The sequence below is a fragment of the Pseudophryne corroboree genome, unplaced genomic scaffold (genome assembly GCF_028390025.1).
Source record: "Pseudophryne corroboree isolate aPseCor3 unplaced genomic scaffold, aPseCor3.hap2 scaffold_606, whole genome shotgun sequence".
In the NCBI taxonomy this organism is placed as follows: domain Eukaryota; kingdom Metazoa; phylum Chordata; class Amphibia; order Anura; family Myobatrachidae; genus Pseudophryne; species Pseudophryne corroboree.
Window position 1 is genome coordinate 250,966 of NW_026970202.1, and position 13,108 is coordinate 264,073.

General features: G+C 40.2%; 2 non-coding genes and 1 pseudogene across 2 annotated transcripts; 2 read left to right on the plus strand and 1 right to left on the minus strand.

Moving 5' to 3' along the window:
* Nucleotides 1-8,349: 8,349 nt before the first annotated feature.
* On the minus strand, nt 8,350-8,528 carry LOC135035567 (U1 spliceosomal RNA; annotated as a pseudogene).
* A 3,774-nt stretch (nt 8,529-12,302) lies between these two features.
* On the plus strand, nt 12,303-12,466 carry LOC135035614 (U1 spliceosomal RNA). Its single transcript, XR_010230621.1, has one exon. It is a non-coding gene; the product is annotated as a U1 spliceosomal RNA (small nuclear RNA).
* Nucleotides 12,467-12,618: 152 nt separating this feature from the next.
* LOC135035510 (U1 spliceosomal RNA) lies at nt 12,619-12,781 on the plus strand. Its single transcript, XR_010230546.1, has one exon. It is a non-coding gene; the product is annotated as a U1 spliceosomal RNA (small nuclear RNA).
* Nucleotides 12,782-13,108: the final 327 nt, after the last annotated feature.

Genomic DNA, 13,108 nt, shown 5'->3' on the forward strand with positions numbered 1-13,108 from the left:
TTCTCTGAAAAGTGTCCACAAAGCCAAGTCTCTGATTAACACCTTTGTAGGGATGGTTTTTCACCTATTACTAAATTAAACTTGCTTCATTGGAAAGGCAGCAAGATGCATCCTCATTTCAATGTCTACTGAAATAATACAGGTTGACACCAGGAAACATTAACGCCACTGCATCCTTGCTGCTTTCGCATGTGGAAGTCTGTTTAATGTGAAAACAAGGTGATATCTAATTAGCACACAGGTAAGGAATTAAGAAAATCTTTATTTAAGGGTGAAGGTGTTTCTCACAAAATCGTTGCCCCAATGCATCATTGAAATTCAAGCTGGAAAGATGATTTTAATATATCACTTGTACATTTTGTATTGCTCTTCTGGTGACAATGTAGTTTGTTTTTGTCAATTACCATTTTAATAATAGGGTAAAGAAAATTAAGTGGATTTTTGAAAGAAAACAATACTGTCAATATACTATTAAAACAAATTAAAATGGTAAAAGTTATTGTACTTTAAGTAAAAATAAAAGAGCAAAAATATCAATCCCAGTTTTGGATTACTTTAATTAACAAAAAAAAATGCATATAGCAGAGGATAGTTTCAATCTGCCTACCTCTGGGTTATGGGCCCAGCATTTTTCCATTGCAGTACTCTGCTGCACATGTAAGTGCAAGAGATCCTGAAGCACTCACTCATCATGGGAAAGTACCAATGTGTTTCTTCGTTGGTTGATGGAAGAAACATCTTACAAAAACTCTCCAGATTATTGACTTTTTAAAGTTTTTCTAGGAAACGTTCTAGATGAATGCTTATTAGCCTTTGTCAGTATGTACGTTTGTAAAGTGTCTCTGTGGCGCAATCTGTTAGTGTGTTTGGTTATTAATCAAAGGGTTGGTGGTTCAATCCCACCCAGGGATGTAATTGACCTTGTTATCAGATTTTGGTGATCTTTAAGTAGACAAGTCAAAATTTCAAACCCCCTTCTTATGGTGTAGGGTACCTGGCCTACTCTGATGTAATCAGAGTTAGATTTGAATCAGTGATTTTATAAAAAAAACAGCTAGGAAGCACAATTTAGCAGTGGGTTGCAGAGAAAAAGAAATATGCTGGCAGAAAAATCCAATTGAGTGATTAAACAGCTCTTCATTTTCTGGCTTTATTTTTATGCTAACGAATTTGTTCTCTGAAAAGTGTCCACAAAGCCAAGTATCTGATTAACATATTTGTAGGGATGGTTTTTCACCTATTACTAAATTAAACTTGCTTCATTGGAAAGGCAGCAAGATGCATCCTCATTTCAATATCTACTGAAATAATACAGGTTGACACCCGGAAACATTAACGCCACTGCATCCTTGCTGCTTTCTCATGTGGAAGTCTGTTTAATGTGAAAACAAGGTGATATCTAATTAGCACACAGGTAAGGAATTAAGAAAATCTTTATTTAAGGGTGAAGATGTTTCTCACAAAATCGTTGCCCCAATGCATCATTGAAATTCAAGCTGGAAAGATGATTTTAATATATCACTTGTACATTTTGTATTGCTCTTCTGGTGACACTGTAGTTTGTTTTTGTCAATTACCATTTTAATAATCGGGTAAAGAAAATTAATTGGATTTTTGAAAGAAAACAATACTGTCAATATACTATTAAAACAAATTAAAATGGTAAAAGTTATTGTACTTTAAGTAAAAAAAAAAGCTAAAATATCAATCCCAGTTTTGGATTATTTTAATGAACAAAAAAAAAATGCATATAGCAAAGGATAGTTTCAATCTGCCTACCTCTGGGTTATGGGCCCAGCATGCTTCCATTGCAGTACTCTGCTGCACATGTAAGTGCAAGAGATCCTGAAGCACTCACTCATCATGCGAAAGTAACAATGTGTTTCTTCATTGGTTGCTGGAAGAAACATCTTACAAAAACTCTCCAGATTATTGACTTTTTAAAGTTTTTCTAGGAAACGTTCTAGATGAATGCTTATTAGTCTTTGTCAGTATGTACTTTTCGCAAAGTGTCTCTGTGGCGCGATCGGTTAGTGTGTTCAGCTATTAATCAAAAGGTTGGTGGTTCAATCCCATCCAGGGACGTAATTGACCTTGTGATCAGATTTTGGTAATATTTAAGTAGACAAGTCAAAATTGCAAACCCCCTCTTATGGTGTAGGGTACCTGGCCTTCTCTGATGTAATCAGAGTTAGATTTGATTAAGTGATTTTATAAAAAAAACAGCTAGGAAGCACAATTTAGCAGTGGGTTGCAGAGAAAAAGAAAAATGGTGGCAGAAAAATCCAATTGAGTGATTAAACAGCTCTTCATTTTCTGGCTTTATTTTTATGATAACAAATTTGTTCTCTGAAAAGTGTCCACAAAGCCAAGTATCTGATTAACATCTTTGTAGGGATGGTTTTTCACCTATTACTAAATTAAACTTGCTTCATTGGAAAGGCAGCAAGATGCATCCTCATTTCAATATCTACGGAAATAATACAGGTTGACACCAGGAAACATTAACGCCACTGCATCTTTGCTGTTTTCTCATGTGGAAGTCTGTTTAATGTGAAAACAAGGTGATATCTAATTAGCACACAGGTAAGGAATTAAGAACATCTTTATTTAAGGGTGAAGATGTTTCTCACAAAATCGTTGCCCCAATGCATCATTGAAATTCAAGCTGGAAAGATGATTTTAATATATCACTTGTACATTTTGTATTGCTCTTCTGGTGACAATGTAGTTTGTTTTTGTCAATTACCATTTTAATAATTGGGTAAAGAAAATTAATAGGATTTTTTAAAGAAAACAATACTATTAAAACAAATTAAAATGGTAAAAGTTATTGTACTTTAAGTAAAAATAAAAGAGCAAAAATATCAATCCCAGTTTTGGATTACTTTAATTAACAAAAAAAATGCATATAGCAGAGGATAGTTTCAATCTGCCTACCTCTGGGTTATGGACCCAGCATGCTTCCATTACAGTACTCTGCTGCACATGTAAGTGCAAGAGATCCTGAAGCACTTACTCATCATGGGAAAGTACCAATGTGTTTCTTCATTGGTTGATGGAAGAAACATCTTACAAAAACTCTCCACATTATTGACTTTTTAAAATGTTTCTAGGAATCATTCTAGATGAATGCTTATTAGCCTTTGTCAGTAAGTACTTTTGCAAAGTGTCGCTGTGGCGCAATCAGTTAGTGTGTAAGGCTATTAACCAAAAGGTTGGTGGTTCAATCCCACCCAGGGACTTAATTGACCTTGTTATCAGATTTTGGTGATCTTTAAGTAGACAAGTCAAAATTTCAAACCCACTGTTATGGTGTAGGGTACCTGGCCTTCTCTGATGTTTAGATTTGATTCAGTGATTTTATAAAAACAGCTAGGAAGCACAATTTAGCAGTGGGTTGCAGAGAAAAAGAAATATGCTGGCAGAAAAATCCAATTGAGTGATTAAACAGCTCTTCATTTTCTGGCTTTATTTTTATACTAACAAATTTGTTCTCTGAAAAGTGTCCACAAAGCCAAGTCTCTGATTAACACCTTTGTAGGGATGGTTTTTCACCTATTACTAAATTAAACTTGCTTCATTGGAAAGGCAGCAAGATGCATCTTCATTTCAATGTCTACTGAAATAATACAGGTTGACACCAGGAAACATTAACGCCACTGCATCCTTGCTGCTTTCGCATGTGGAAGTCTGTTTAATGTGAAAACAAGGTGATATCTAATTAGCACACAGGTAAGGAATTAAGAAAATCTTTATTTAAGGGTGAAGATGTTTCTCACAAAATCGTTGCCCCAATGCATCATTGAAATTCAAGCTGGAAAGATGATTTTAATATATCACTTGTACATTTTGTATTGCTCTTCTGGTGACAATGTAGTTTGTTTTTGTCAATTACCATTTTAATAATCGGGTAAAGAAAATTAAGTGGATTTTTGAAAGAAAACAATACTGTCAATATACTATTAAAACAAATTAAAATGGTAAAAGTTATTGTACTTTAAGTAAAAATAAAAGAGCAAAAATATCAATCCCAGTTTTGGATTACTTTAATTAACAAAAAAAAATGCATATAGCAGAGGATAGTTTCAATTTGCCTACCTCTGGGTTATGGACCCAGCATGCTTCCATTACAGTACTCTGCTGCACATGTAAGTGCAAGAGGTCCTGCAGCACTCACTTATCATGGGAAAGTACCAATGTGTTTCTTCATTGGTTGATGGAAGAAACATCTTACAAAAACTCTCCACATTATTGACTTTTTAAAATGTTTCTAGGAATCGTTCTAGATGAATGCTTATTAGCCTTTGTCAGTATGTACTTTTGCTAAGTGTAGCTGTGGCGCAATCAGTTAGTGTGTAAGGCTATTAACCAAAAGGTTGGTTGTTCAATCCCACCCAGGGATTTAATTGACCTTGTTATCAGATTTTGGTGATCTTTAAGTAGACAAGTCAAAATTTCAAACCCCCTGTTATGGTGTAGGGTACCTGGCCTTCTCTGATGTAATCAGAGTTAGATTTGATTCAGTGATTTTATAAAAACAGCTAGGAAGCACAATTTGGCAGTGGGTTGCAGAGAAAAAGAAATATGCTGGCACAAAAATCCAATTGAGTGTTTAAACAGCTCTTCATTTTCTGGCTTTATTTTTATGCTAACTAATTTGTTCTCTGAAAAGTGTCCACAAAGCCAAGTATCTGATTAACATATTTGTAGGGATGGTTTTTCACCTATTACTAAATTAAACTTGCTTCATTGGAAAGGCAGCAAGATGTATCCTCATTTCAATATCTACTGAAATAATACAGGTTGACACCAGGAAACATTAACGCCACTGCATCCTTGCTGCTTTCTCATGTGGAAGTCTGTTTAATGTGAAAACAAGGTGATATCTAATTAGCACACAGGTAAGGAATTAAGAAAATCTTTATTTAAGGGTGAAGATGTTTCTCACAAAATCGTTGCCCCAATGCATCATTGAAATTCAAGCTGGAAAGATGATTTTAATATATCACTTGTACATTTTGTATTGCTCTTATGGTGACAATGTAGTTTGTTTTTGTCAATTACCATTTTAATAATAGGGTAAAGAAAATTAAGTGGATTTTTGAAAGAAAACAATACTGTCAATATACTATTAAAACAAATTAAAATGGTAAAAGTTATTGTACTTTAAGTAAAAATAAAAGCGAAAATATCAATCCCAGTTTTGGATTACTTTAATGAACAAAAAAAAAAATTCATATAGCAAAGGATAGTTTCAATCTGCCTACCTCTGGGTTATGGGCCCAGCATGCTTCCATTGCAGTACTCTGCTGCACATGTAAGTGCAAGAGATCCTGAAGCACTCACTCATCATGCGAAAGTACTAATGTGTTTCTTCATTGGTTGCTGGAAGAAACATCTTACAAAAACTCTCCAGATTATTGACTTTTTAAAGTTTTTCTAGGAAACGTTCTAGATGAATGCTTATTAGTCTTTGTCAGTATGTGCTTTTTGCAAAGTGTCGCTGTGGCGCAATCAGTTAGTGTGTATGGTTATTAACCAAAAGGTTGGTGGTTCAATCCCACCCAGGGACGTAATTGACCTTGTTATCAGATTTTGGTGATCTTTAAGTAGACAAGTCAAAATTTCAAACCCCCTGTTATGGTGTAGGGTACCTGGCCTTCTCTGATGTAATCAGAGTTAGATTTGATTCAGTGATTTTATAAAAACAGCTAGGAAGCACAATTTAGCAGTGGGTTGCAGAGAAAAAGAAATATGCTGGCAAAAAAATCCAATTGAGTGATTAAACAGCTCTTCATTTTCTGGCTTTATTTTTATGCTAACAAATTTGTTCTCTGAAAAGTGTCCACAAAGCCAAGTCTCTGATTAACACCTTTGTAGGGATGGTTTTTCACCTATTACTAAATTAAACTTGCTTCATTGGAAAGGCAGCAAGATGCATCCTCATTTCAATGTCTACTGAAATAATACAGGTTGACACCAGGAAACATTAACGCCACTGCATCCTTGCTGCTTTCGCATGTGGAAGTCTGTTTAATGTGAAAACAAGGTGATATCTAATTAGCACACAGGTAAGGAATTAAGAAAATCTTTATTTAAGGGTGAAGGTGTTTCTCACAAAATCGTTGCCCCAATGCATCATTGAAATTCAAGCTGGAAAGATGATTTTAATATATCACTTGTACATTTTGTATTGCTCTTCTGGTGACAATGTAGTTTGTTTTTGTCAATTACCATTTTAATAATAGGGTAAAGAAAATTAAGTGGATTTTTGAAAGAAAACAATACTGTCAATATACTATTAAAACAAATTAAAATGGTAAAAGTTATTGTACTTTAAGTAAAAATAAAAGAGCAAAAATATCAATCCCAGTTTTGGATTACTTTAATTAACAAACAAAATGCATATAGCAGAGGATAGTTTCAATCTGCCTACCTCTGGGTTATGGGCCCAGCATTTTTCCATTGCAGTACTCTGCTGCACATGTAAGTGCAAGAGATCCTGAAGCACTCACTCATCATGGGAAAGTACCAATGTGTTTCTTCGTTGGTTGATGGAAGAAACATCTTACAAAAACTCTCCAGATTATTGACTTTTTAAAGTTTTTCTAGGAAACGTTCTAGATGAATGCTTATTAGCCTTTGTCAGTATGTACGTTTGTAAAGTGTCTCTGTGGCGCAATCTGTTAGTGTGTTTGGTTATTAATCAAAGGGTTGGTGGTTCAATCCCACCCAGGGATGTAATTGACCTTGTTATCAGATTTTGGTGATCTTTAAGTAGACAAGTCAAAATTTCAAACCCCCTTCTTATGGTGTAGGGTACCTGGCCTACTCTGATGTAATCAGAGTTAGATTTGAATCAGTGATTTTATAAAAAAAACAGCTAGGAAGCACAATTTAGCAGTGGGTTGCAGAGAAAAAGAAATATGCTGGCAGAAAAATCCAATTGAGTGATTAAACAGCTCTTCATTTTCTGGCTTTATTTTTATGCTAACGAATTTGTTCTCTGAAAAGTGTCCACAAAGCCAAGTATCTGATTAACATATTTGTAGGGATGGTTTTTCACCTATTACTAAATTAAACTTGCTTCATTGGAAAGGCAGCAAGATGCATCCTCATTTCAATATCTACTGAAATAATACAGGTTGACACCAGGAAACATTAACGCCACTGCATCCTTGCTGCTTTCTCATGTGGAAGTCTGTTTAATGTGAAAACAAGGTGATATCTAATTAGCACACAGGTAAGGAATTAAGAAAATCTTTATTTAAGGGTGAAGATGTTTCTCACAAAATCGTTGCCCCAATGCATCATTGAAATTCAAGCTGGAAAGATGATTTTAATATATCACTTGTACATTTTGTATTGCTCTTCTGGTGACAATGTAGTTTGTTTTTGTCAATTACCATTTTAATAATCGGATAAAGAAAATTAATTGGATTTTTGAAAGAAAACAATACTGTCAATATACTATTAAAACAAATTAAAATGGTAAAAGTTATTGTACTTTAAGTAAAAATAAAAGCTAAAATATCAATCCCAGTTTTGGATTACTTTAATGAACAAAAAAAAAATGCATATAGCAAAGGATAGTTTCAATCTGCCTACCTCTGGGTTATGGGCCCAGCATGCTTCCATTGCAGTACTCTGCTGCACATGTAAGTGCAAGAGATCCTGAAGCACTCACTCATCATGCGAAAGTACTAATGTGTTTCTTCATTGGTTGCTGGTGAAACATCTTACAAAAACTCTCCAGATTATTGACTTTTTAAAGTTTTTCTAGGAAACGTTCTAGATGAATGCTTATTAGTCTTTGTCAGTATGTGCTTTTTGCAAAGTGTCTCTGTGGCGCAATCGGTTAGTGTGTTCAGCTATTTATCAAAAGGTTGGTGGTTCAATCCCACCCAGGGACTTAATTGACCTTGTTATCAGATTTTGGTGATCTTTAAGTAGACAAGTCAAAATTTCAAACCCCCTGTTATGGTGTAGGGTACCTGGCCTTCTCTGATGTAATCAGAGTTAGATTTGATTCAGTGATTTTATAAAAACAGCTAGGAAGCACAATTTAGCAGTGGGTTGCAGAGAAAAAGAAATATGCTGGCAGAAAAATCCAATTGAGTGATTAAACAGCTCTTCATTTTCTGGCTTTATTTTTATGCTAACAAATTTGTGCTCTGAAAAGTGTCCACAAAGCCAAGTATCTGATTAACACCTTTGTAGGGATGGTTTTTCACCTATTATTAAATTAAACTTGCTTCATTGGAAAGGCAGCAAGTGATGTCATCCAAGCATTGGGTCAAAGTTGGCTTCAAACCTCGTCTGCTTATGAAAAGAGAAAAGGGGTATGCAGGGCATGGCGGCCTTTTGCGGTGCTTGGATGACCCCTAGTTCGCATTAAATAATGCAGTCGAGTTTCCCACATTTGGGGAAATCACAGAGGTCAGCATACCCAGAATGCAATGAATGAACCGCACCCTGGGAGAACAGTCTTCATGACCATGGTATCTCCTATGCAAAATAAGTATGATTTGGGATAGGGCTGGGGAGGGCCGCTGCTCAGGCACATCTCTGTCAAGTAAAGGAGATTCAACTGAGGCAGCACAAGGGAACTCTCATCTGGGGACAACAACTGCAGGGAGAACACATATTTTCAGATGAACATGGGAGGGCAGAAGGCTGCCTAATACTGAAGCACCCCCAAACAACAAACCAAATGCAACAACTAGTGCAAGCATTCCTGGGGGAAGGCCTGCAGCAGATGGATTTGCATATGGCGATGTCATCCAAGCAGTGGGTCAAAGTTGGCTTCAACCCTCGTCTGCATATGAAAAGAGAAAAGGGGTGTGCAGGGCATGGCGGCCTTTTGCGGCACTTGGATGACCCCTAGTTCGCATTAAACACCTCCACCCTCCGTCGGTGTGGGGCTCATGTTGGCTATGCCCCAGCCCCTGAAGGATTCAAGCTGATTTCTTGCAGCAGCTGGGCACTGTAACAGCTCCAGAGCTGCTCTGTAAGGCAAGTAAAAGGGTGTGGGCCCTGCAGCAATACCTGTAGTTCGCATTGTGCGAGACCCCTAGTTCGCATTAAACACCCCCACCCTCCTTCGGTGTGGGGCTCATGTTGGCCATGCCCCAGCCCCTGAAGCATTCACGCTGATTTCTTGCAGCAGCTGGGCACTGTAACAGCTCAAGAGCTGCTCTGTAAGGCAAGTAAAAGGGTGTGGGCCCTGCAGCACTACCTGTAGTTTGCATTGTGCATTTTTAAGGCACAAAGTAAGCAGACGGGAGGAGAAGTCAGGATAGTGCACAAGGGTATAGACGGGAGGGGCTCAAGAAAAAAGAAGTGGAAACAGACAGCAAACTAGGCTTCCAATGCACAATGCAAACTACAGGTAGTGCTGCAGGGCCCACACCCTTTTACTTGCCTTACAGAGCAGCTCTGGAGCTGTTTAATCACTCAATTGGATTTTTCTGCCAGCATAATTTTTCTCTTACGTCCTAGAGGATGCTGGGGATTCCGTAAGGACCATGGGGGATAGACGGGCTCCGCAGGAGACATGGGCACTTTAAGAAAGACTTTAGATCTGGGTGTGCACTGGCTCCTCCCTCTATGCCCCTCCTCCAGACCTCAGTTTACTACTGTGCCCAGAGGAGACTGGGTGCTTTTCAGGGAGCTCTCCTGAGTTTCCTGACAGAAAGTATATTTGTTAGATTTTTTTATTTTCAGGGAGCCTGCTGGCAACAGACTCCCTGCATCGAGGGGCGGAGGGGAGAGATGCACACCTACTTCTGTGAGTTGATAGGCTCTGCTTCTTAGGCTACTGTACAGCATTAGCTCCAGAGGGATCGGTACGCAGGTCTCACCCTCGCCGTCCGTCCCAGAGCCGCGCCGCCGTCCCCCTCGCAGAGCCGGAAGATAGAAGCCGGGTGAGTATGAGAAGAAAAGAAGACTTCAGAGGCGGCGGAAGACTTCATGATCTTCACTGAGGTAACGCACAGCAGTAAAGCTGTGCTCCATTGCTCCAATACACCTCACACACGGCAGTCAGTGTAAGGGTGAAGGGCGCAGGGGGGACGCCCTGGGCAGCAATATAGACCTCTCTTTGGCAAAATAAATATATATGCAGCTAGGCACTGTATATATATATATAAGAGCCCCCGCCATTTTTTTACTATATTTGAGCGGGACAGAAGCCCGTCGCTGAGGGGGTGGGGCTTCTCCCTCAGCACTCACCAGCGCCATTTTCTCCACAGCACCGCTGAGGGGAAGCTCCACGGACTCTCCCCTGCTTATACCACGGTAGAAAGAGGGTCTTAAAGAAGAGGGGGGCACATAATTAGGCGCATATATATATGGAAATACAGCGCTACTGGGTAAACATAAAATTATTGTGTTTTTTTCCTGGGTCATATAGCGCTGGGGTGTGTGCTGGCATACTCTCTCTCTCTGTCTCTCCAAAGGGCCTTGTTGGGGAACTGTCCTCAGATAAGAGGATTCCCTGAGTGTATGGTGTGTCGGTACACGTGTGTCGACATGTCTGAGGTAGAAGGCTCTCCTAGAGAGGAGCAGGAGCAAATTAATGTGGTGTCTCCATCGACAACGCCGACACCTGACTGGATGGATATGTGGAATGTTTTAAGTGCTAATGTAAACTTATTACACAAGAGATTAGACAAAGCTGAAGCTAGGGAACAGTCAGGGAGTCAACCCATGCCTGTCCCTATGTCGCAGGGACCTTCGGGGTCTCAAAAGCGCCCACTATCCCAAATAGTTGACACAGATACCGACACAGATTCTGACTCCAGTGTCGACTACGATGATGCAAAGTTACAGCCAAAATTGGCTAAATGTATTCGATATATGATTATTGCAATAAAAGATGTTTTGCACATCACAGAGTCCCCTGTCCCTGACACGAGGGTACACATGTATAAGGGAAAGAAACCTGAGATAACCTTTCCCTCCTCACATGAGTTGAACGAATTATGTGAAAAAGCTTGGGAATCTCCAGACAAAAAGCTGCAGATTCCCAAAAGGATTCTTATGGCGTATCCTTTCCCGCCAATGGACAGGATACGGTGGGAATCCTCCCCTAGGGTGGATAAAGCATTGACACGCTTATCCAAAAAGGTAGCGCTGCCATCCCAGGATACGGCTACCATCAGGGACCCTGCTGACCGCAAGCAGGAGGTTACCCTAAAGTCCATTTACACACATTCTGGTACCTTACTCAGACCGGCAATTGCGTCGGCCGGGGTTGTAGCGCGGTGGCAGCATGGACAGATACCTTATCAGCAGAGATTGAGACCCTAGATAAGGATGCTATGTTATTGACCATAGGGCATATAAAAGATGCTGTCCTATATATGAGAGATGCTCAAAGTGACATTAGTCTACTGGGTTCTAGAATAAACGCTATGTCGATTTCTGCTAGACGAGTCCTATGGACCCGGCAATGGACAGGTGATGCCGACTCAAAAAGGCATATGGAGGTTTTACCTTACAGGGGTGAGGAATTGTTTGGGGAAGGTCTCTCGGACCTAGTCTCCACAGCTACAGCTGGTAAATCAAATTTTTTGCCTTATATTCCCTCACAGCCTAAGAAAGCACCACATTATCAAATACAGTCCTTTCGATCACAGAGAAACAAGAAAGTACGAGGTGCGTCCTTTCTTGCCAGAGGTAAGGGCAGAGGGAAGAAGCTGCACAACACAGCTAGTTCCCAGGAACAGAAGTCCTCCCCGGCCTCTACAAAATCCACCGCATGACGCTGGGGCTCCGCTAAAGGAGTCCGCCCAGTTGGGGGCACGTCTTCGAGTTTTCAGCCACATCTGGGTTCATTCGCAGGTGGATCCCTAGGCAATAGAAATTGTTTCTCAGGGTTACAAGCTGAAATTCGAAGAGGTGCCTCCTCGCCGGTTTTTCAAATTGGCCCTACCATCTTCTCCCCAGGAAAGGGAGATAGTGTTAAATGCAATTCACAAATTGTATCTTCAACATATGCAGATGAGGGTTCCAGCCAACTTTGGCCCACTGCTTGGATGACATCACCGTATGCAAATCCGTCTTCTGCAGACCTTCTCCCAGGAATGCTTGTACTAGTTGTTGCATTTGGTTTGTTGTTTGGGCGTGCTTCAGTATTAGGCAGCCTTCTGCCCTCCCATGTTCATCTGAAAATATGTGTTCTCCCGGCAGTTGTTGTCCCCAGATGAGAGTTCCCTTGTGCTGCCTCAGTTGAATCTCCTTTACTTGACAGAGATGTGCCTGAGCAGCAGCCCTCCCCAGCCCTATCTCAAATCATACTTATTTTGCATAGGAGATACCATGGTCATAAAGATTGTTCTCCCAGGGTGAGGTTCATTCATTGCATTCTGGGTATGCTGACCCCTGTGATTTCCCCAAATGTGGGAAACTCAACTGCATTATTTGTGGTAGTGGGGGACTGTGTTTGTGTTTTCCTCTGGTCAGCTCTGGTAAAAGTCAGATTTCTTTGTCTCAGATCTTCCTCTAGCCTTGTTCTTCTTTCGAGAGTTCCATTGTGCTGCCTCAGTTTGACCTCCTTCACTTGACAGGGGGGTACCCGAGCAGCGACCCTCCCCAGCTCTAGCCCAACTCCTACATACCTGCCAGGTGAGATACTATGATCATGAAGGTGCTTCTCCCAGGGCAAGGCTCACCCATTGCACTCTGGGTGTGCTGCTCCTGCGATTTCCCCAAATGTGGGAAACTTGACTGCATAATTTGTGTTTCCCCTGGTCGGCTCTCGTATAATTCAGATCTCTTTGTCTCAGGTCTCTCTCCAGCCTAGTTTGCTGTCTGTTTCCACTTCTGTTTTCTTGAGCCGCTCCCTTCTATGCCCTTGCGCACTATCCTGACTTCTCCCGTCTGCTTACTTTGTGCCTTCCAACGCACAATGCGAACTACAGGTAGTGCTGCAGGGCCCACACCCTTTTACTTGCCGTACAGAGCAGCTCTGGAGCTGTTACAGTGCCCAGCTGCTGCAAGAAATCAGCTTGAATGCTTCAGGGGCTGGGGCATAGCCAACATGAGCCCCACACCGAAGGAGGGTGGAGGTATTTAATGCGAACTAGGGGTCATCCAAGCA